The sequence below is a fragment of the Crassostrea angulata genome, unplaced genomic scaffold (assembly GCF_025612915.1).
Source record: "Crassostrea angulata isolate pt1a10 unplaced genomic scaffold, ASM2561291v2 HiC_scaffold_3, whole genome shotgun sequence".
Classification (NCBI taxonomy): Eukaryota; Metazoa; Mollusca; class Bivalvia; order Ostreida; family Ostreidae; genus Magallana; species Magallana angulata.
The window spans coordinates 154107-178495 of NW_026441568.1; the positions used below are offsets into that span (position 1 = coordinate 154107).

General features: G+C 33.8%; 2 long non-coding RNA genes across 2 annotated transcripts in view; one reads left to right on the forward strand and one right to left on the reverse strand.

The window, feature by feature from the left end:
- Positions 1-2318: 2318 nt before the first annotated feature.
- LOC128168544 (uncharacterized) overlaps positions 2319-24389 on the forward strand; it is a 45420-nt gene continuing 23349 nt past the window's right edge. Inside the window, exon 1 of the long non-coding RNA XR_008241402.1 lies at positions 2319-2391. This is a non-coding gene — a long non-coding RNA (uncharacterized LOC128168544). The remainder of the gene's footprint in view (positions 2392-24389) is intronic.
- The window catches only part of LOC128168543 (uncharacterized), a 44803-nt gene continuing 37325 nt past the window's right edge, over positions 16912-24389 (reverse strand). The window contains exons 2-3 of the long non-coding RNA XR_008241401.1: positions 18081-18233; positions 16912-17879 (exon numbers count right to left, since the gene is read on the reverse strand). This is a non-coding gene — a long non-coding RNA (uncharacterized LOC128168543). The remainder of the gene's footprint in view (positions 17880-18080; positions 18234-24389) is intronic.

The following is a 24389-nucleotide window of genomic DNA, read 5'->3' on the forward strand; positions in this document are numbered from 1 at the left end:
TGAAAAAATAACAAGAAATGTTTAGTAATAAATAAACATGTACAACACAGAGAAACAATTTCATGTTGACATGCAGGGGGACAGGTTGAGGTTTGACAGTTTACACTTTCCATGAAATATTCTATTGATCTATCTACTGAGGGACAGGTTGAGGGTTGACAACCTGTTATGGAAAGTGTCTACTGTCAACAGTCAACCTGTTTCTCAGTTGACAGTAGACACTTTCCAAAGCATAATTTACTGTCGACCGGGGAACTCATCATTTAAACTTTGGGTACCCAGTCTGTGTAATGGTGCTTATATCTTTAGTAGCTTTCCACACAATGTGAAATGTAAATATCTACATTTACAAATTGCTTCCTTTAGTTATATGAACTAATCAATTCTGTGTAAACTTTTTCATGATAATTGCACATGCTTATCATTTGACAATTGCATAAATTTGTAAACAAAAAACATCATTTTAATGATTTGGTATTATCAAAACTATATATACAATGTTAGCAATGTTAAGTAATTCACCAGGATATAAATTTGGATGGTACTTGATCAAATCTTCTGAGAAGCCCTCCTAGCTATACAGGATTTGATCATGTGACCAACCAAGTTCATATCCCAATGAACTTTTTAAATTGCCATTTATTTCTTAAACATACATGCACATACAGAGAGAGAGAGAGAAAGAGAGAGAGAGAGAAGATATAAATGGCAAGTAAAAGATATAAGTAGACAAGAAAAAGGAGCAAGAGAAAGAGAGAGAAGGATAAGGAGAAACAAACAGATGGATGAATAGATGGACATGCAGTTGCAAAGAGGTAACAAATAAAGAGACATTTATAAGAGACAAACATGTAGAGAGAGAGAGAGAGAGAGAGAGAGAGAGAGAGAGAGAGAGAGAGACCAAGGCATACCAAGACAGAGAAAAGAAGAAGAAAGAAAGAAATGTGATAGGAATAAGTGTAAACATGAACAGAAACAGCATTTAATTTAATAAGGACAGTCAGACATTCAGACTTAGAGAGAAAAAAATTAAGAGAGAGAGAGATACAGTGCGTTTGTGTGTGTATGTATGTGTGTGAGAGAGAGAGTCTCAGAGAGAGAGAGAGAGAGAGAGAGAGAGATGGGTAGCAAGTAAAAGATATAAGTAGACAAGAAAAGAGAGTGAGAGAAAGAGGGGATGATGGATGGATGGACAGATGAATAGACAGACATGCAGATGATACTTTACAACACAAACATGCAGAGAGAGGAAGAGAGAGAGAGAGCTAGAGAGAGAGAGAGAGAGAGAGAGAGAGAGAGATGGGTAGCAAGTAAAAGATATAAGTAGACAAGAAAAGAGTGAGAGAAAGAGGGGGATGACAGATGGATGGACAGATGAATAGACAGACATGCAGATGAGACTTTACAACACAAACATGCAGAGAGAGAGAGAGAGAGAGAGAGAGAGAGAGAGAGAGGATATATACATACTAGTACATAGCATGAAAAATTTTTCGTCTATATACCTGTATCTTACTTTGTATGACATAAGGAGTGAAGCTATTTTTTGCAGAACTCAATCATTTTAATCGGTCAAATGGTTGCACAAGTTTTATTCTCTCTTTTTTGAGGAAAATCAAATACATGTATAGAGCGCAACTTTCAACAAGCATGCCAATTTTAAAGTCTTTATAACTAGCTTTAAATAGACGAATTGTTGATGAAAATATTTTATTTGTTTAAGCCTGACATCAATGATTGAATAAATGAATGAATTATTTCTGAAAGAAAAAGCTACCTTTATAAAGGCTGTTTTAAAAAAAACAAAAACAAACACCCCCCCCCAATTAAACAAACACACACAGAGTAAAAAGATTTTTTTCTTCAGATTATTTTTTGAAAATATAAGATCTTCATTGATGATAAATGTGTATATTGCATTGATATGTTGAGGTTCTAGCAAATGTAAAATATAACGTCACGACTCAGGCACCGGCGGATTATTTTACACGGATTTTTTTTCATTAAGAGAAAATTTTAAAATGGAGCAGGCGGAGCCTGTGGTTAATAAAAAATACATAAACTGAGAATCTGTAAAAATTCACTCCTCAATAACAAATATATTAAATAATGTTTAAGCATTAAGCAAAAAGACAGACTAAAAATGAGAGAGAGAGAGAGAGAGAGAGATATGTAATGTCATTTCTTTAAAATTACTTTTTATAATGTTTGGTCAAATGCTACATTGTGATAACGACTGAATTAATGACTGGGGTAATTAAATCGGGCTCGTAATGGTAAATGGAATTTCGGAACTTTTTTTAAAAAACCGTAGGTTTCCGAATGTACATGGCGGGGAAGCTGAACATATTTCATCGCTTCGACAAACAGGTTCAAGGTGACCCTTGGAAGGTAGGGAGTATTTCCTGTACTAATACTGATATTGTGCAATAGTATTATTTATTTTGGTTAGGCTTGATTAAACAGGTTTCTTTTTTCGACCGAATTTTGCATATTCAAGTTGATTCTAGGCTAAACGTGTCATATGACGTCACAAATTGATAGCATGCAATGGCTGTCGCCATCCCAGTCGTTCTTTTATTTTAATGTGTGATGGATTGCTCATTACGAATCGCGTATTACGAACATCACAAAATTATTTCAGAAAACTATTAATTTGTTTGCATGGTACTATACAAGAAGTCAATAGTGCTACCTTTTGTATTAAGTCTTCTTATTGTTGAGTATTGAACCATCACTGCATGCTGACATCTAGGGTAAACACAGAAAATTTATTTTGCGTATTTTGAATATGCAGTGAAACCCAGTTAAGAAAATACCAGTAAATAATATTCATTAAAATTATTTTTTGCCTTATATATAGGAAAGATTTTTAATTCACAAAACAACATGTATTTCTCCCGTGTCATTTAAAAATGATCTCTGTTGTAATGTCTATAGCATCCCTGTAAATCATAGTACCGGTACTATAAACTTTAAAAACTCTTGTGAAATGCTTTGACACTTTTTCCTCGAGCTTCACTTTTATCGGTAGCTTGTATAAACACTCAGTGTTCCAAACTCACTTTGAGTTTTACCTACGGTGCTGGCCAGACAGAATTAGTCACGACTCACTGCACGTTGCTTGGGTGCTTTACCTGTGCACCTGTTAAGTGACACCACTGGCTGTGTATTGTTTTCTTTGGTGTTACAGAGTAAAATCAAGATGTTTTAAGCTTTCACTTATTTTTTTTATAAGGCCTATGCATAACTAAATACTTAACTGATTTAAGTCAAAACCGGAAGTATTCGTAAAAAGTAAACTGGACTATAAATTGTCATACCATGATCACGGTAGACAGTACTTGGATGGCTTTTAATATATTCAAGCTACACAGCAGCTTTTTTAAAGCTCAAAATCAGAGAAAAACCCACAATGGTTGATGAAATTTGCATGTAAAGATTCAGAATTGGGAGGGGGGGTATGGGGAAGACAAATACGATTGTGGGAGAAATTTGTCTCCCGCGCGGGAGATAGGTTGGATGCGGGGGATCTTAGATTTTTAGGCCGTTTTGCGGGAGTCTCCCGCGCAATGCGGGAGGGTTAACAGGTATGTTATGATGAGGTTGATTATTGTACACAAACAAAGCCAAGTTATAATTATTTTAGATTTTTGTGTTACTTCACAAGCCAAGAATTTGAGTTTCAAAACAAAGGTCAATGAATAAGCTCAGAATGAACAACTTTGTATTGCCAATATACCTATGATAACTTTCATTGCAAATGTTTATAAGTTTGATCTTGAAGGGATGATAAGAATATTAATAATTTGAGTTGTGATTTTATTGACATGAGGCCAAAAAAAATATTCCTGTTTCCTGTCACCTGACCAAAATAATCAAGGTAGGTAGGTAGGAAAAAAATTTTATTTTTAAAAAATATTTTATTTTTAAAAACTTCAAGGATGTGTGTTATAATGAAAAAAAAGTAAGTTCACAGTGCACAGTATGTTAATGATGATTCAAAATTTTCAAAGGTCTTTGTATTATTGATGCATGTAGTGCTTGCAACGAAAAAAAATCGATTTTTTTAAAATTAAAAATAAAAGCTAATATTATTTGCAAAATTTAATCTACATGTGTATGAATGTATTTATCCTTTTCTGGATAAATATTTCTGTTTTGTTTTAGCTTAATGTCAATATCAAATCAGTGTCTGTACTTTCGTGTATTTGGGGTATTAGTCCAACCCTTTGACCCACTTACTACCGTACGTTATTATGTAGTGGATCTGTTTAATTTTCAAGATAATATGGACATCAGTTTTATGATAATTTTAACATTTATTGCAGTTATTAACTAATAACAGGTTATTAACTAACTGTTATATCAGGATTCAAAGTAATAAACATCGTCTTTGTAATTTCCAATGCACAGAATGTTGTTGCATCACCCGTATTTATAATCCCTGAAAATAAGATAGTTGCAAGTTATACTATAACCACAAGGTTAATTTATGCAGTAAAAATGTCTGTATATTAGTTTACCATTATTATTTTGCCATTGAGGTCAGATTACACGATTGTGAATTTAGAAGACCGGGCACTTTCACTTCTCTTTCTGAGGAAATTCTGGCGAAGTTACCGATCACCATCATGATCACAAAAAAACTTTTAGGGTCGGAGGGTAAAAGATAGGGTCGGTCGGGCGACAGGAAACAGTAATGATTTTTTTTTTGGCCTGATTAAATTGACTTCAACAAATGAAGCACCGATCAAGCAGTCGTACTCTTTTTTTTTAGTCCCAATAATTGGTAGCCTTTAGAATCCATTCTTATATCTTGAAATGTCGAGACTCAAGTTCATTAAATCTTAGACTACATTATATTAAATGCTCATATCATAATCACTGTAAACTGTGAAGTCTAAAAGTATTAGTCATGACTAAACCACTTTTTATCATGGGCGCTTAATGTGTGCCGATTAATTTAATATATGCTCTATATAATGCCATATCGTTTCACCTTTACATGTATTGCTTTTAGGTCATCTGAGTCACTCAGATGGCCTACTGCAATTGGTCTTCGCCCATAGATGTACGTTGTGCGTTTACAATTTAACATTTTTAAATTCTTGTTGATAACTTCAGGGCCATTTGTTACCACTTTGAATTAAAGTATCTCTAGGATAAGAGGATTCTTAATTGTGAAAATGACAACCACCAGGGGGTCATTGTCAGAGCCATGCAGATATGCCAAAAAAAATTCAAATACTCAAAACTGTTCACACATGTTGGAAAAAAACCCAAACTGTTGGTTATAATGTCCATTCATGAAGCCCACCTAAAATGTGAAATTTATTCAGACCCCTAGATCAGGGTCATGCAATGGTCTTAAGTTGCAGGGGACTGTTTTTTTTATACAATTCACTGTAGCAAGGGATGTGTCGTGGGAACTGTGTAACAGGGTTTGAAATTAACAGTCGCCCACTCGCCATTTGCAACTAAGTTTTCGTGTGGGCGATTTGAAAATGCAATTCCAGGGGCCCACATGGCGATTAAACAATTCCTGATGCCAACACATTTTTTTTTCCAAATTTGTGCGAATGTTTGTATTTAGGGTGATCACTCAGACGCTTATCTTTATCTATCCTCACTGTAAAGCCTAAACGTCATGATGATCAAGACTACTGAAGGTCATTATCAGTCAAGCGTAGTGTAGATACAAAGTTGTGAAAATCATGACCCCTGAGGGTAGGGTGGGGCCACAATGATGGGTCGAAGTTTAACATAGGAATATATAGAGTAAATCTTTAAAAATCTTCTTCTCAGAAACTAATCAGCCAGCAAAGCTGAAACTTGTGTGGAAGCATCCTCAGGTAGTGTAGATTTAAAGTTGTAAAAATCATGACCCCTTAGGGTAGTGTGGGGCCACAATGGGGGGTCGAAGTTTTACATATGAATATATAGAGTATATCTTTAAAAATCTTCTTCTCAGAAACTAATCAGCCAGGAAAGCTGAAACTTGTGTGAAAGCATCCTCAGGTACTGTAGATACAAAGTATATATTATGTATTATTGTACATTGTCCAGATAGTTTGTATTATGACTCCATTAAGCTGATTTTATCATACCTATTGTTTCTCAGGTGAACGATGTGGCCCATGGGTCTCTTGTTTGGAACAGGTCACATGTTTAATAGATAATAGTACTATTTCAAACTTGCATAGTTGATTAAACTGTAATATGAATGAATCACAGAGGAAGCTTCAGATGCAGAGCTTGATCTCCATTATCAAGGATGCTAAACAATATATCTTAGTTATTACAGGTCCTAACTTCACCAAACTTAAATGGATGTTGTGTCTTATGATACAGATGCACCTGACCGGCATGGATGTTGAATCTGAGCCATAGGTTGCGGATGCTGGAGCAGGTTAAGGTTTTAATTGCTAGTGCCCTCTGATGATGATATCCTAGTTATTACTGGTCTGAACTTCACCAAACTTGCATGGAGATGCGTCTTATGTATACTGATGCACCTGACAGGCTGAATGCTGAATCTGAGCCATAGGTTTCGGATGCTGGATGAGGTTTAGTTTTTTTTAACAGGTCACATGTTTTATAGATGATAGCTTGCATAGTTGATTTAACTATATTATAAATGAAACGCAGAGGTTGCTTCAGATGCAGAGCCTGATCTCCATTATCAAGGATGTTAAAGAAATCTCCTTCCTCACTCAAACCTGCTCGATAGATAGATGTGTTTGTTGATAAATGATATCACATGACTCCTATGATATAGTATTGTATGGTATGAAACAATATTGTTTAATATGATACAATATAATATCATATGTAATATTATAAAAAGTTATATAATACGATATGATTTTGTATCAATTTTTTTTATATTTTATGTTATGATATTGTAACATGATATCATTATGTATAGTATTGTATATTATGATACAATATTGTATAATATTATATTGTATTATTAATTTATTATTTTATCACATGATACTATTACGTAAGATATTGCAAAATATAATATTGTATCCTATGATACAATAGTGTATATTATACATATATTACATGGCTTCGAGGGCGACATACCAGAATATTTGCCCCGAGGTGACAGGAAAGCCCTGGAGTGTTATGTCGCCCGATGCCGAAGGCAGAGGGCGACATAACACTCCAGGGCTTTCCTGTCACCGAGGGACAAATATTCTGGTATTGTCGTCCGAGAAGACATGTAATATATGTTATATAACATTTTTAAACAAATCAAACTCGGGTTATCAACATATTTATTTAATTCACAAGGCAGAGGCAAATGTTTTTAAAACACTCACGCTTGAGTTTATCACTTTTGTCGTATTTGCTGAATTTTTTCATTAATTAAACTATCGAGTTCATCTAAATTTAGATGAACAAACCGCAGACGTTGGCCTGACATGTTGAAAATTCGCGGATCTGTTTAGTACGTTTGCTTAGCAACTGGCTCGTTGAATTTCGAACCCGACGTAATTAATATGCAGAATTCTTGCACGCGATGGTGATATTACAGTTTCGGGAGGGCAATATAACTATTTCCTGTGAAATATAACTGTTTCCGGGAGGGCAATATAACTGTTTCCGGTGTTATTCAGCAATTTTCAGGGCATAGTAATAAAATTTTCTCATTTGTGACATAACGAGAAAACTTCTTCAAAAATGGTATATTCTATAATATTGTATCAGACAATATTGTATAATATGATATTAGTTTCTGTTGTATAGAATTATATCACATGAAATTGTATAATATGATACTGTAATATTATATAATATCATATCATACGATATTGTATAATATGATATTGGTTTTCAATACGATATATATCGTATACTTATAGAAAATATACCCATTTCCGTCCTGTGTGATATAAACCAAAAAATTCGCCTAGGGGTGTGATATAAACCCTAGGGGTGTGATATAAGATTTATATCACACCCCTCTCTTGCAATCTTCGGATGTGATATCACACCCCTTTCCGTTAATTATCGGCTATTGTGACGTAGAGTTCGGTATGCACCGTTCAACTCCGATCTTCGAGTATGAAGTCAAATAGTTATGTCGACGTCAACCTTGTATACAAACAGATGGCGCAAAATTTCAGGAAAGTTTATCAGAGATGGAATATAGAGATATTTGTTATCAATAATCATTTATCACTATGTTTTTTTATTGTTTTTTTTATATTTTCTCTAAGTATATGATATAAAAATCATAACATGGCAATTTTTATACTGTAAAACAAGAAAATATGGCGCACTACAAATTTTAGCGCCTTTGGCGCAACTGCCTCTGAGCACTAAAATTAATAGTGCGCCAACGATTTTCCATATGTATCAAATTTCTTCAAGTTGCAAAACAATAACATCAGTCCATTTTTAAGGCTATATAGAAGTGTTCACTAAATATCAGATGCTGTCGATTCTGTTTGTTTAAACAATTACACAGGTAAACGGTATGGGTTATCGGGTATAAGTGCCTAAATTCAGTTTTAATTGCTTTTTAATATCTCTCATTAGCACCTTGAAAATTGGGCTTCTCTCCATGCCACTTCCATTTAGCGCCTCGAGGTGATTAAGCGTGGCGATCGTTAACGCTGACAATACATGATTGATCATAATTTCTTTGATCTCTGATAAGTGGATATAAAGATAACAAGCCGATACCTATTTTTGTGTTTTTTATGTAAAACTACTGTGAAAAAGATTCTCTCATGGTGATCGAGGCTCATGGTAAATGTAGCATTCGATTTCACTTTTAGTTTCGGGACTCCTTTAGAGTTATCCAAGTCGACACGTTAAATTCAAAGTCCGATAACTCAAATTTGTTTACCAACAAAAATTACACATCATCGCCAATAAATGAAGTTTTCGTATCTATCTACTGAAGATTTACACAAAAGTAAGTGTATTGTTCTCAACGACAGTTTACCGTTCATGCGAGATAGAAATCAAAGTCGTTGTGTTCACGTGCTTGAGTGAACACAGAACTAAATTTTGGGCGTGATCGTTTATCAAACAACAACATTTTTTGTATTCTTTTTTTAAAGAAAAGATGCATGCGCTAAAATATAATTGCGCTAATGTACTGGCACTAGCGTTTGCGCTAGAATACGTATGCGCCAAATTTTCTCGTTTTACAGTATCGCATCCTATATTAGCCCTCAATAGCTGTATATCAGCCCTTGAGCCTGACGGCTCTCGGGCTGATATACAGCGACCTCGGGCTAATATAGAATGCGATATAAAAATTGCCATGTAATAATCTATATATTATCACATCACATGAAATTGTATTGTATGATATTGTAAAATATATTATTGTATCATATGATACAATATGTTTAATATAATGTTGTATTATATATTTTACTTTTTCACATAATATTGTATCATTTAATATGATACAATGTTGTATCAAATTATATTGTATCATATGATACAATATCATATTATGTTTCAAAAATGATACAGTACCATACAATATCATACTATATTATACAATATAATATCATGTTTTAATGTTATGATGTATTATGTAATATGATATTGTAATATAATACTATATTGTTTTCGCTATACTATGCTATATATGCTATACTATACCAAGTTTTCGCTTATGCTATACCCTCGGCGTCGGCGTCCGGACCTGGTTAAAGTTTTTGTTGCAGGTCCTGTATCTAAGCTATTACTTGTCCTATCTTCACCAAACTTGCATGGATGATGCATCTGGACCTACTTATGGACTTGAAAGACTTGGATGCTGAATCTGAGTCCTAAATTTCAGATGCTGGAGGAGGTAAAGGTTGTTGGACCAGGTTAAAGTTTTTGTTGCAGGTGCCCTTTGATAGCAATATCTAAGTTACTGCAGGTCCGTTCTTCACCAAACTTGCATTGATGGTGTGTCTTATGATACTGATGCACCAGACAGGCTTGAGTGCTGAATCTGAGCTATAGGTTACAGATGCTGGAGGAGGTTAGGTTTTTGGAGCAGGTTAAAGTTTTTGTTGCAGGTGCCCTCTGATGATTATATCTAAGTTACTGCTGGTCCGTACTTCACCAAACTTGCATTGATGATGTGTCTTATGATACTGATGCACCAGGCAGGCTTGGGTGCTGAATCTGAGCTATAGGTTACAGATGCTGAAGGAGGTTAAGGTTTTTAGCTCACCTGAGCTGAAAGCTCAAGTGAGCTATTCTGATCACATTTTGTCCGTCGTCCGTCTGTCCGTCTGTAAACTTTTTACATTTTGAACTTCTTCTCTAAAACTGCTTATCCAATTTCAACCAAATTTGGCACAAAGCATCCTTATTGGAGGGTGAATATAAATTGCAAAAATAAAAGTCCGATCTGTATTCAAAGCGGAGAAAACCTTGAAACTGTAGAAAAAGAGGGGTGCATTTTTAAAAATCTTCTTCTCAAGAACTACCGAGGCAAATTCAACGTAGTTTAGCATAAATTATCCTTATGGGAAGGAAAATATAAATTGCAAAAATTAAGGGGTAATTCTGTTTAAAATCTGAGTTATTACGAAAATAATAATAAAGGAAAGGCGTGTTTCAATCAGTTTAATAGCTTCGGGTTCGGCATCCGGAAAATGGGTAGGCAAGACTTGGCCTGGGCAAAACAAAAGATTGGCAGTTATTAATCTGCCAATCTCATTAAAATTTCAGGATATTTGATGGACTAGTATATTTGTATTTGCTGTAAATATTGCGTATTTGGAATTGCCGATTGCCGATGTGCCCCGGCTTTTATTTTGCCACGGCCCGGGTTTGCATACCCATTTTACCAAGACTCGTATTCAATACTTCTAAAACGAGGTTCTTTGTTTAAAGCAGCCAGGACATAATACGAAAAAGGGTCGATCTGACTATGATGAATTTACTTGTTGTGCAACAGTTCGCGTATGAAGGGAAATTTTGAAACATGAAAAATATATTGGTGCCGATTTTGTGAAGTAAATTGAGGCTAAATATTTAAATGCGTTGACAGTTTTCACACATGACGTTGGTGTTAGCTTGTTCTGATTTTCGTTTCGTTTTCATTATTTATGCTTTGTAACCTGGAAACTATCGTCTGTGTTTCGTGATTTTTACGTATCAAATCAATCAGAGACTTCGGTAAATCAAACTGTTACGTTAACTGTTTACCTGCGCAAATTAAGCAAAATCTGATGTAGGGGTACTGAAATACAATTCAGGCCAAACAAAAAAATATGTTTGTTTACTGTTACATGCTGAAAAAAAATAGGGTCGGTAGGTAGGATTTTTTTTTAATTTTATTATTTTTTTTTTTTACACAACTTCAGAAACGTCACATACATGAAATTATTGAGACAACTCGAATATATCCCTTATCCCTTTCTAAGTGACAAATTTGGACGAAAATTGGCATAAACATTGAAGAATCCAAAACAAATAATTAAACAAAGTAATATTGAAAGTTAATTAAATATTTTGTTTACAACGGTAGATAAACAAGTCAGTGGTCGGGGTACCTGGTGCAGGCATAATCTCGGAGATTAAAAAACATGAACATCCCATTTCAAAGTGTCCGTAGAATTACAGTTAATGATAAAAGAAATCAAATTAAATATGTTCATTTTGCTATATTTTGCAACTAACGTTTGATTACGTTTCACTAATTTTCAACTGAAATACAGATATGGTACAAATATATTTACCAAGCTATAGAAATATGAGGACATTACATTGAATTTTGACCTTAAGACGGCACAGCAAATATACATCAAACTGGTGGAAATCTCAGAAGAAGACCTTTAAGGCCACGCAATTCCTTAAACCAAAATTATACGATAACCAGGGATACAGAGCTTCAGTTTATCATATTATTTTCAGTGATTGTTTAACTAGAATTAAGACAAATAGACTTAATATCAAGTACTGTTTACCACTAACTGTTGTCAACAGTTCTAAAATAAAAACAAGCAGGAGACATTCACAGTAATTTGATTTTAGGGTAAACAGAACTCAAAATAAAAATCAAGAATGAGAGAAAAAGTAAATGATGACATCTTGAAATCAAAACAAAAGATGAGAAATAAAAAATAATTCTTATATCCGATCGTTTGTAAGGTGTTTAAACACAGGAGCAATGAGAAGCGTTAAAATGACGTTGCCAAAATTTTGCGGTTGCGCTGGGTCACTGGACGCAGGCACGTTGATCCACTTACCAATAATGATCTATTCATGCCATGGAAAAGAAACTTTTTACATTGATAAACTCTATTCTGATTTACATTTTGGTGAAATTTCAAGAGTTTATCTCTTTTCCTAAAAGAATAAGAGAAAATGTCTCAATAATTTCCGAACAACCCTCGAAAACTGATAATACAAAATTGTTTTGCCATTATGTCATGCTTACTTTTGTTTGCCATATGCACCCCTGCGAATGTTATTGTCATTTAAATTTTGGACCACGTGGTTTTATTTGACCCGTTCAGTTTCGCAGTAAAATTCGTGCCTCGTATTTATAGTCAATTTTATAGAATCTAGGTACTTGTAATCAAATATAAAATCTAGAGGTTTATCGATTTTAAACTTTATCTTCATTAATTGGTGGATAAAATGTGTTCTAGAAATAAATAAGACAATACAAAAAAATAGTTTATGTCTGCTGTTGCAACAATTAACGTGCTTAGTAGAGATCTCCCTTGAGGATTAATTTTCGATTTGTGCCTGACCTAGTAATAGTATCAATAGTGCAACAGACTATATATTTTTTTGCAGAATGTTCCTTGAAAATGGCTCGATATGCTAAGTTTTTCTACAAAACAGACACCCATTATTTTTTTTAAAAACATGATATTGCACACCACAAGCATCAAACATGGCCATGATCGAGATGTGCAAAAATGGATTTAAAATGATTTTGGAGGATAATTTTAGGGAAATAAATGCAAGAAATTGATAAGATAACACCACGGATGTCTGGTGTTTAATATCGGTTGGAAAGCGAAATAAAGAAAATCTAGAAAACTCATTGCCATCCTGTCGCTTCGCTCGCTACGCTCACGAAGCTCACTGGTAGGATTTTGGTTGTTTCTCATTTATTTTCAAGAAATTGATAAAATCGCCGACTCCTGTGGTCAAAACTATCTTGTCTCCATTTTGTTTGCCTCGTACTTCAAAATCGGGAACCTTTTCATTTCCCCCATGTTATCAATCGAACATCTGGATAAATGTCATATTATTTGGCAATACCAATATCAACTGCATTTGCTTTATGTGTGCGCATTCTTCAAACTGCAGAGAACATGTGGACGTAGATATTGACGCCATGTTTTTTTTCACTTTCGATTTCGATTTCAAACGCTTGACAGATTAAGATGAATATAAAAGTTAAACGAACCCACGTGTGACTTCCGGATTTCTAACGATGGATAAAAACAATTAGGGTTGGCAATTTTAAAAATATAGGGTCGGTCGGGAAACCGTAAACAAACATATTTTTTTGTTAGGCCCCATTCTAAATTGTGTTCTTTATTTGTTAGACATGTAGTGCATGTTTCTTGTGTTTAATTGTTTACAATTTCTATTTACTAACCATATTTGAGTGTTAAGCTTCGAATTTTAGGCAAGATACAGAGATTTGCTCACAATTCTATGTTTGTACACAGATCTTAAAAGCTAAAGAATAAAAAAGTAAAAAAAATTGTCAATATTTATTACGAAAATTTTCAAAGTCTGTTCTTCCGGAAACCAACTTATTGAATTGTAAACTTAACCTTTTTAGCTCACCCGAGGGTGGGGTCACAATGGGGGGTCGAAGTTTAACAAATGAATATATAGAGTAAATCTTTTAAAAATCTTCTTCTCAGAAACTAATCGGCCAGGAAAGCTGAAAATCATGACCCCCAGGGGTAGGATGGGGCCACAATGGGGGATCGACGTTTTACATAGGAATATATACAGTAAATCTTTAAAAATCTTCTTCTCAGAAACTAATCAGCCAGGAAAGCTGAGACTTGTGTGGATGCATCCTCAGGTAGTGTAAATTCAAAGTTGTGAACATCATGACCCCTGGGGGTAGGGTGGGGCACAATGGGGTATCGTAGTTTAACATAGGAATATATACAGTAAATCTTTAAAAATCTTCTTTTCAGAAACTAATCTGCCGGCAAAGCTGGAACTTGTTTGGAAGCATCCTCAGGTAGTGTAGATTCAAAGTTGTGAAAATAATAACCCCTAGGGGTAGGTTGGGGCCACAATGGGGGGGGGGGTATGAAAGTTTTACATAGGAATATAAAGAGTAAATCTTTAAAAATCTTTTGCTCAGAAACTAATTAGCCAGGAAAGCTGAAACTTGTGTGGAAGCATCCTCAGGTAGTGTAGATTCAAATTTGTGAAAATCATGACCCCTGGGGGTAGGTTTGGGCCACAATGGGAGGTCGATGTTTTACATAGGAATAAACAGAGTAAATCTTTAAAAATCTTCTTCTCAGAAACTAATCAGGCAGGAAAGCTGAAACTTGTGTGAAAGCATCCTCAGGTAGTGTAGATTCAAATTTGTGAAAATAATGATCCCCAGGGGTAGGGTGGGGCCACAATGGGGGGGGGGGGTCAAAGTTTAACAAAGGAATATATAGGGTAAATCTTTAAAAATCTTCTCAGAAACTAATCAGCCAGATGATTCTTTATAATTGTTAAGACTTTGGCCCAGGACAATTCTTTGGCCTCACGAGAAGGTTCAGAGTTTGATGTACGTTTATATCCCATATATAAACTATTGTTAGGGATCTTTTTGAGAACTGTAATACTCAACATATGATATGACTATAAAATCATCCTGTTAGAAAAGGGACTAATGATTATAAACATAAGAATATCCAGGGGAAAATGGATTTTATTTATACAGTATCTACATGTATTATTGTACATTGTCCAGATAGTTCGTATTATGACTACATTAAGCTGATTTTATCATACCTATTGTTCCTCAGGTGAGCGATGTGGCCCATGGGCCTCTTGTTTTTCTTTATTATGTACATCAATATCCTTGCGGCAAATAAAGAGAATATCGAATCCAAGCTACAGTGGTAGCAACGTTATTGTTGACAAACGACACGCACGATTCTGATACACGAACGATCACGCACGATACACGGACGATCACTAACTTACTGAATCTTCACGATACACGAACAAAAACGATAAAACACGCAACCGAACGATTCTACACCATTAAACACGCAAAATCAAAATTAATTTTTAAGATTAGAATTAAGGAAACGTGTTACTTTAATTTGTATTGTTTAATGTGTGTGTGTGATTGAAAAGCGTTATGTACTTTAGTCATGCACTGTTTTGTATTTTACGAGTTAACACTTTTACACATCAATACACAAATATAAAGGATTCACACACAAATTAATTTTTTGTCTCCATTACAAATATTAACTTCAATCATAAGTTAAAGAAAATTACGTGTAATTGAAATGAAGATAATGTATAAACTACACGAATTATTTACATACGAGTTGACTGTTTTTGTAATTTAATTCTCTTACGTACGATTTAATTATGCCTGATACAGGTAAATTTGTTACCTTGTTCCATAGAATTTCGATTTTTCACATCCAATATTTTCATAATCTACAGTAAATAATTGATTTATTTCAATTTATTCTAAATTTTAAAGCGTCTAAATAAATTTGTTTTCAAACAAATGTGTATACAATCTACTAGATAATAATGCGTATCGTATTTTCATTTGAAAGAAAAACGTTGGGAATAATCGTTTAGTTTAAAACGGGGAATGGGTAAGCTTGGCCGCTTTCATTCAACGTGTCGCTTTTGCTAATATAATTGAAAGTATTTGTCAAGACACAATTGATGCTTGATATAAGCTGATTATAAAATTAAGCAAAACTAACTCGACCGAACAAAGGATTGAATGAGCTATAGAAATAAAAAAAATGTATGTAAGGACGAAAGAGAGAATGAATGTTAACAACTGTCAATGTTCTTATATAATAAAACGTTTTAAATTCACATTGTTTTACAAAAACTACTTGTCTTTGATTTAAGAATAAATCCTGGCATTCCGTAAAAAAAATTTCAAAACGAAAAAACCGCACGATCACGCACGAACACGCACGGTAAAAAACGCAAACCAATTTTCCTGATACACGCACGATCCCGCACGTTACACGAACGATCACCCACGTTACACGAACGATTTAACACGATTGGCTTGTCAACAATAACGTTGTGACCACTGTAACACCATCGAGTGAACATGTAAATCCACAACATTCGATAATGACGGAGATGACAAAAAATGCATATTATATTAAAACAAGAAGTAATCACGTCTCTATTTATGCATTAATCACCAATTTATAAAATCAGTTTTGATATATTTCAATCATAAGCTAAGTCCTTTAACAGTAAACCCTTGTGCACCCTTGCTGAGATCGATGTCCAAGTTAACTGCCCTCACTGCGGGTGCAAGTGGTTTTCTGAAGTTTGAGCGGAGAAACGACAATTTTATATCTACTAATTACAGTTAAGATGTGTAATAATTGGAAAAAGAATTTTGCTTTGAAAAAAACATGCATAGCGGGAAGCATGGCGGCACTGTGTGATGCATGGCGGGGGAAATTCTCTGCATGGCGTTACCGCCATGCAAAATCACTGACTCCTCCTACAGTTTTCAAGATAGGAAGTTGTTCTTTTGCAGATCAATTGTACATTTATCAGAGGTGTGCATATTGCTAAGATTTTGATTTCTGTCAATTTATGAAAAAAATACCAGCTTTTGAACTTAGTCATCTTTTGGCAAAATATTGCATATAGGGTACCCTTATAGTACGGATAACTCCTACTACAGTTTTCAAGATAGGAAATTGTTCTTTTGCAGATCAATTGTACATGTATATATCAGAGGTGTGCATATTGCTAGGATTTTGATTGCCGATAATTTATGAAAAAAATACCAGCTTTTGAACTTTAAATAGTCATTTTTTTGGCAAGATATTGCATATAGGGTACCCACATTGTACGGATAACTCCTCCTACAGTTTTCAAGATAGGAAGTTGTTCTTTTGCAGATTTATTGTACATATATCAGAGGTGTGCATATTGCTAGGATATTGATTTCTGATTATTTATGAAAAAAGTACCGGCTTTTGAACATTTTTTGTCAAAATATTGCATATAGGTGACTCCATTTCACTGGATTCGGGTTGACATGGATTATGGATACAGTTCACATAAAAGAAAACCCGGTTTGCTGTCACATTGACAGCTTTTCACTTGTTTTATTATATGATTCCATGAGTAAATCAAACTACTCAAAACACTATTAAAGTCATCGTCCAACAAATCAGTCAAAACATGGTCATACTAAGAATTTGATGACACCTTCAGTTCCACTTCTGACACATCAAAATTAGTGCTGAAATTTTCGGGTTATTGGTCTCCTTCCTTTACCTCTTTCACACAAGTTTCAGCACGTAGAGTTTTTGATATTTTATCCGACATCCTGCGTTTAATCTCGTTTAATCTGAACAGAGTAGGTTTTAAGACTGGACTCTGCTCGGTGCCCCGTGATGCACATAATGTGTCGACCTGCAAACAAACCTGTTGAGTCCAGGGTGTGTACCAGTGTTGAATGATTAGTGTACCTATGCGATAAGCCTGCTTTTTCAGGTATCCTTGACATCATGTTTCCTAGAGTATTGTGTCCCAGAGGTATGTTATAGTACCAAATATGTGAATTTACATTAAATGTTCTTTGTGGCCTTTGAAAAATCTATCACACTTTGGATTTAAATGCCTTTTGTACTTCATGAACTATTTCACTGTATCATCATCTATAAAATATCATGTAAATTTTGAGAACTTTTAGAAGACATTGAATATTTTATGTATAATGTATTAGGAGTACTACCATAATAAATCGTAAATATGGCCTAAATGTATATATAAATGACCAAATTCTGATACTTAATTAACTTCTATTCATCTATGGGTTCTTATATCTAGAAAAATGTTATTATAAATAGCTTACAAACCTGGCATTGCGTACATTCTTCCTTCAGCTGTGTTGGCTTCCAGATGATGGTTTTACCTGAGTTCGTCCTTGTCCATGTATATGTAAAGATGCTTCTCGGCATCATGCCCAGCGCTGAAATCTGAGATCCTGAACTGTTGTAAATTTTTACGACCTTTACCGCCAAAATAAAGAACAACATTTACAAAAAATTCTCCAGGAGTTTTAAGTTGTTTTCTAAATCAGATGATTGGTACATCAGTTTTAAGTCATTCTTTTCAATAGTAGGGTAATGTGAAATTCTCCCTTCCTGTTTAGTTTTGATTCTTTGGTTGCAGCCTTAAAAGCTAGTTGAGATTTTTATACCCCAGTTCCGAAGGAGAAGGGGGTAAACTGTTTTACCCTTTTGTGTCTGACTGTCCGTCTGACTGTCCGTAACAAACATTTCTGTCGCATTTTTCTCAGCAAGCGTTTATCGCATATGCTTGAAGTTCTAACAAACTTTTTGAATTAGGCATGCCATATCTTGGGATATATTTTTGTACCAATCGGACATCAACTTCCTGTTAAATGACAGATTTTTTGTTTTAGCCAAAATTTTTAAACAAATTTTCGTTAAAGATTTCTCCAACTATTTATAGCAGATGCTTGAAATTTTAAAACACTGTTTGTTTAGGCATGCCATATTGTGGGATATATTTTTGTACCAATAAAACGTCAACTTCCTGTTAAATATGACTTTGTTTATTTCAAGCCAGAATTATTAAACCATTTTCGTCACAGATTTCTCAGCAACTATTTATCGCAGATGCTTGACATTTTAACACACTATTTTTTTAGGCATGTCATATCGTGGTATATATTTTATTACCAATCAGACGTCAACTTCCTGTTAAATAGGACTTTGTTATAGCCCCCGCAAACGAATTTTAGGGGGTATATTGGAATCAATTGTCCGTCTGTCTGTCTGACAGTGTGCAGAGAGCTAGGAATTAATCAATCATATAATAACATATGATATATCATAGCATATGATCTGTTGATTTGATATTGTATTATATTTTAGTATAAGATCATTAACTATGATTTTCATAATTCATGTTTTATGATCAAGTTGTTCTTAGAAAGATGATGCATCATCTTGGTGAGCTTTGTAATCTATGATTACCTATGTTTTTTTTTTTTTTTTTTGGGGGGGGGGGGGGTTCTATCAAAGTTTTAATTTTAATTAGATAAAAATCTTGAAAGTGAGACAGATATAACGAAGTATAACGAAGTAAATCCTTTGCTCCCTAGGACTCTGTAATAACTGAACCGAGTTCTACTGTTAACTAATGTAAAAAATTTGCAAAATTGATACATTTCAAGCAAAATCCCATAGGGTCCTAAGTTAAAGATTAACAAACTTTGAGATGACCCCCTAAACAAACGGTGTGGTAAATGCCTTATTTTTTAATCTTAAAATAATAATTATATCGGTAGAAATTCATGTAAAAAGTTTCATCCAAAAATCTAGGGCAGAACAAATTAGACCCGGCCTCGTTAAGTACGTGCTGATTTATTTTACTTTAAAAACGTGTTCTTTCTATTGTATGTACGCAATATATGCTTGCTTATAGTGACGTTACGCCAATTCTGCATTCACAACAGTACAACAGTAACAGAGGTTGAAGAATGTTGAAGTAATGATGTCATGGTCTATGTATGATTGTATAACACCCTTGAAATGAAGTCTAATTGGTAGTATAAGTTTACTTTTTACACAATTGTATATTGTAGATGCGATTACAATCATTCAAACCAGTCAAGTCCATACAGTATTGATAAAGGTATGGTGTAGATTTTTGCACTGTCATGATTTGAGATATATTAGTCAAAAACTATATTTTGAGTAGAAATTATAGATTTCATTTAAAAAAAAGAAATGCTATTTTTGGTGATTCATGCTGGAATGAAGTTAGTTTGCATTGCAGAAAAAATACATAACCTGCATTAGAGAGTTATCTAAATATTTTCTGCGATGATTCTTTCTAGAGCCTGCATGAATCTCCAAAAGTAGCTTTATTAGGTCACCAAAAATGACTCCGGAGACCTATTGCAATTGGTTTTCGTCCGTCATTATGCGCTCAGATTTTACATTGTGTGTTAACTTTTAAGTTTTAACTCCTTCAAATCTAGATGTCCAATATTTAAAAATGTGGAATGATGCATGTAGCCCCAAAGAAACTTAAGGGGCAGGGCAATAGCCTATAGGGTATTAATGTATAAATGTTGTAATCCTCTCAAAGGATAAATCCTATAGCCTAGGGTACTCATGAGTAACTATTACTAATGTGTAACTATTATGATCCTCTTAGTGGACTTAATCTATAGCCCATGCAATGTCCTAATGTGTAATTGTTATAATCCTCTCAGAAGACACTCAGTATTCAGGGCACTAAGGTGTAAAGGTTAGTACTAATGAGTAACTGTTCCAATTATCACAGAGGACTTTATCATTTGCTTACTTTACAAATGTGTAACTATTGTGATATTGTCAGGGGACTTTATCAACAGCGAAGGGTACTAATGTGAACTTATTGTGATCATCTCGGGAGTCTGACCCATATAAACCTCTTGGTAGACAATGTCAATAGCCAAGAATACTAATGTGTAACTGTTGTGAATCTCTCAGGGGAGAGTATCAATTATACCTAAGTTACTAAAATGTAAACATTGTGTGTTTTTTAATCAGAGTATACAATATGGCACAATTTGATAAAAAAATGCAAGGCAGATGTCATTTTTTGCAAAGAAAAGCCATGAAATGATAAACCTAGGCATGACTTGAAATTCATTAAATTCTTGCATTGTGAAGCTGTGTCAACTCATTGAACACAAACTCAGGGTTTTTAGGCAGAAAAAGCAATTTAGCAATTGAAATTTTAAAAAAAATTATCTTATATAAAAAAAATTATTTATGAAAATGATATGAAAAGCAGTTATACAATTAGGTTTTTAAAATACAGGGATGAGTGGGGTGAAGGTCAATATTACGGCGATTCTTATAAATGATTGCGCCCATGAAAAAAGGGTGCTTATGACATTTTTTGCACATTTTTAGATTTTTACATAATTGAATTAAACACATTTTAAAGTTCTCAAATCTATAATTTTATGGCTATACGCTTATTCTAAGTAGAGTTTTTTGCCCATTTACAGTGATGCTTTTTCAATAGGAAAATCATGACGTCGTGTTTCACATACGGAACGTCAACAATTATTACTGTGAATGAGTCGTTTAATAAACGTAAAATACAGCACTTTGTTATCAGTATCTTTTCACATTGCTGCCTATACATGTAGTTATATGCTTGCATCTATGCTATTCATTTATTTCAGAAACAAAGGTTTGTTGTTATTTCTACTGTCAGCGCAGTTGTCTGGCAGTGAAAAGTGATTATTCCAAAAAATGGCGGTTGTTTAGTTTCAGTTTATTTTAGGATATCAACGAGAAACTAGTTAGTGGCATATTCTATGTGAACATATTTCATTTACATAAACACAGTCTTTTCCATATAAACAATCAATAGCTAAAATATATTAGAAGCTTTTGTTCTTAAGGTAGCTCCATACTTGTAAAATTCTCTGAGGAAAGTTGAAAAACCGAACTGATTTCGACTTAATAGACTTAAATGTCATCAATTGTTAGAAAAAATATACATGTCATCACACTTTTTGAGATGCCAGATAAACATAAACTAAAGCATACTTTAGCATTAGAAAAATGTATTTTTTTCTGTTTAAAGTAAAATCTTGTAGGCAGAAATTTGTTTTTCTTGTTTAATTTTAATGTCAACTTTATCAGAAAACTAAAATTACAAAAATATTTTAAAATTAATCATTGGAATAAGAAAAACTATAGCATTTAGACATACAACTGAGAGAAAGGTCAGAAAAAGAGTTATTTCCCCTTTGCATAGATAAAATATATAAAAATTTGGAAATTTAGAATAAAATTAAGTGCAAAAATATCTTTAACCTACCAATAATTCTAATTACATCCATGTGATTATATTCACATAAAATAAATAAAACTATCTTGCACAATTTTTAAAGAATTCAAAGTTTTACAAAAAAGTGTGACGTCACAGAACACTGGATCTACTTTAAACAACATAAATTATGAGATTTTTGTGACATTATTAAATATGTCATACTTTAGTAATGAATTTTGAAAACAATATCAGAAGTAACGTATTATACAATTTTGTTTAATCATGATCCATTGTACAAGTCAACTTATTGATGCAATTATAGTAGCAGCACTGAACTATTCTTTTGAAGTTTTCACCACGGTAACTAGACTTTAACCTGTATATTCACAGATAAACACAATAAGTAAAAAGTAGTTTAATTCTACTACTGCTGGGATCATGCCCTTTACAAAAACACCCTTTCTGTTCAAAAGATTTTTTCCATTCGACTTTATTGATGGAAAAGAGCGCCCCTTCCCTGGATCAGATGATATTCATCCCCATCCAATATTGATAAATTTCACATACCAGTAATTTAAAAAGGTATTTTTTTTAGTGTATGTGGGATATTTTTACTTTCCGGTCGCTTCTACACACATTTTTTTCGAACTACTGTGAATGTTTTTCTACAATTGTTAAGCCCCCCCCCCCCCTTTGCTTATACACATTTCGGGCATGCCCACACCTGAAAAATAACATCCAGACACTTTTCATCTGTGTGTGACTATTCCACAGCAAATACCTAGGTCTAGTATCATAGAGAGAACATGCAGTATGCAAAGATTGACTCCGTGTTTTGATTTTTATATTTCACCTTCGGTTTACGATAACTCTCAACCGTCCATTACACATAATCCAAAGCTTATGCATGCATATAAATACACCGTCAGTGCGCTGTATTCAAGCTTTACAATAAGTCTTTATGTATCCTACATGTACATATTCCAAAATCATTAAGGTCCTCCGTTTCCAACGGAAGACCCTGTACTGATTCTGTTGGAAATTCTTCATTATTATTTTTCATCTTCTTTTTCTTCTAGACGTTTCTTTAAACTGTAATATCTCGCTTGATTGTCATTAGATTTTATTCAAATTTTCAGGGTTTATTGGAAATGGCAATAGCCTACTATAGCACAAAATATTGTGAAATCGCTACTTCCGGTTTTGAGTTATTCCCCTTTGAATATTTTTTAAGTGGGTCTCGTGTACCTGCAAAGGCTCCGAGTTGATTCGTAGCAAGTAGTTTTAATTTACAAATCTTTAATGTAGACATCTTGAACGTTGTCCTCCTTGTTTTACATGTTTGATTTACCCATGTTTACTTCTTAAAAAATTACATCGAAAGAACTATATATGATTTTAGTCAAATTTGGCCCCCAAAATTCGCTATTTTTAAAATGATTCAGGTACATTAATTTGTTGTGTTATTTTATAAAAGAGTTATCATGAAATATGTTTTTCACCTATTTATTTGATTTATATGCACTCACTGGCAGTATATGACGTCAGAAGTGACGCTATTTTTATAATTCAATCAAAATCAACCAAAAATTGACATTTTTCTTATCTTTTTTCGAATGGGAAATATAGAGCGATTCTTTGAACAAGAACGAACTTTTTGTCACTTATAAGTATTGGAAAGATACATCTTTGGTGAAAATATTTTGTTTGTTCAAGTAGTCGCTCAATGTTTCCTTAAAGAAAAACTGCCTCAAAACAAGCCATTTTATGCTAAAAATGAGAAAATGGCGAGAAAAGGTAAACTTTATGATGTCATATTTTTAAATTGTGGGCACTAAAATCAAAATGAAAATTATGAAAAAACTTCAAATGTATATTTGTATAATTAAAACAAAGAATTACAGTAAAATGACAATGTTCATTTTAGGGGGCCATTTTAGGCTCAAACCATATATAGTCCTTTATGTTTCAAAAAATGTAAAATTTTGCTAATACAGACCCTGAAACGTGCTACTACACCAGTTGCACGGTTCGGTTCGTTACGCTTTGTGAACGGTACGGTTCGCTTTGTGAACGGTACGGTTCGTTTTGTGAACGGTACGGTTCGCTTTGTGAACGGTACGGTACGCTTTGTGAACGGAACGGTTCGCTTCTTGCACGGTACGCTTTGCTAAAAATAGCTGCACGCTTTGTGAACGGTTTGCGCGCTTTATTAATGAGGTAGGCGTGGCCTGCACGCTTTGATTTTTCTCGATATAATTTTGTTTAGTTTTTGCCTGATCTACTTCAGCATGGTGGTTATTATGACAAGATTTTTCATTATTTATATGATATATTACAAAAGTATTTTAATC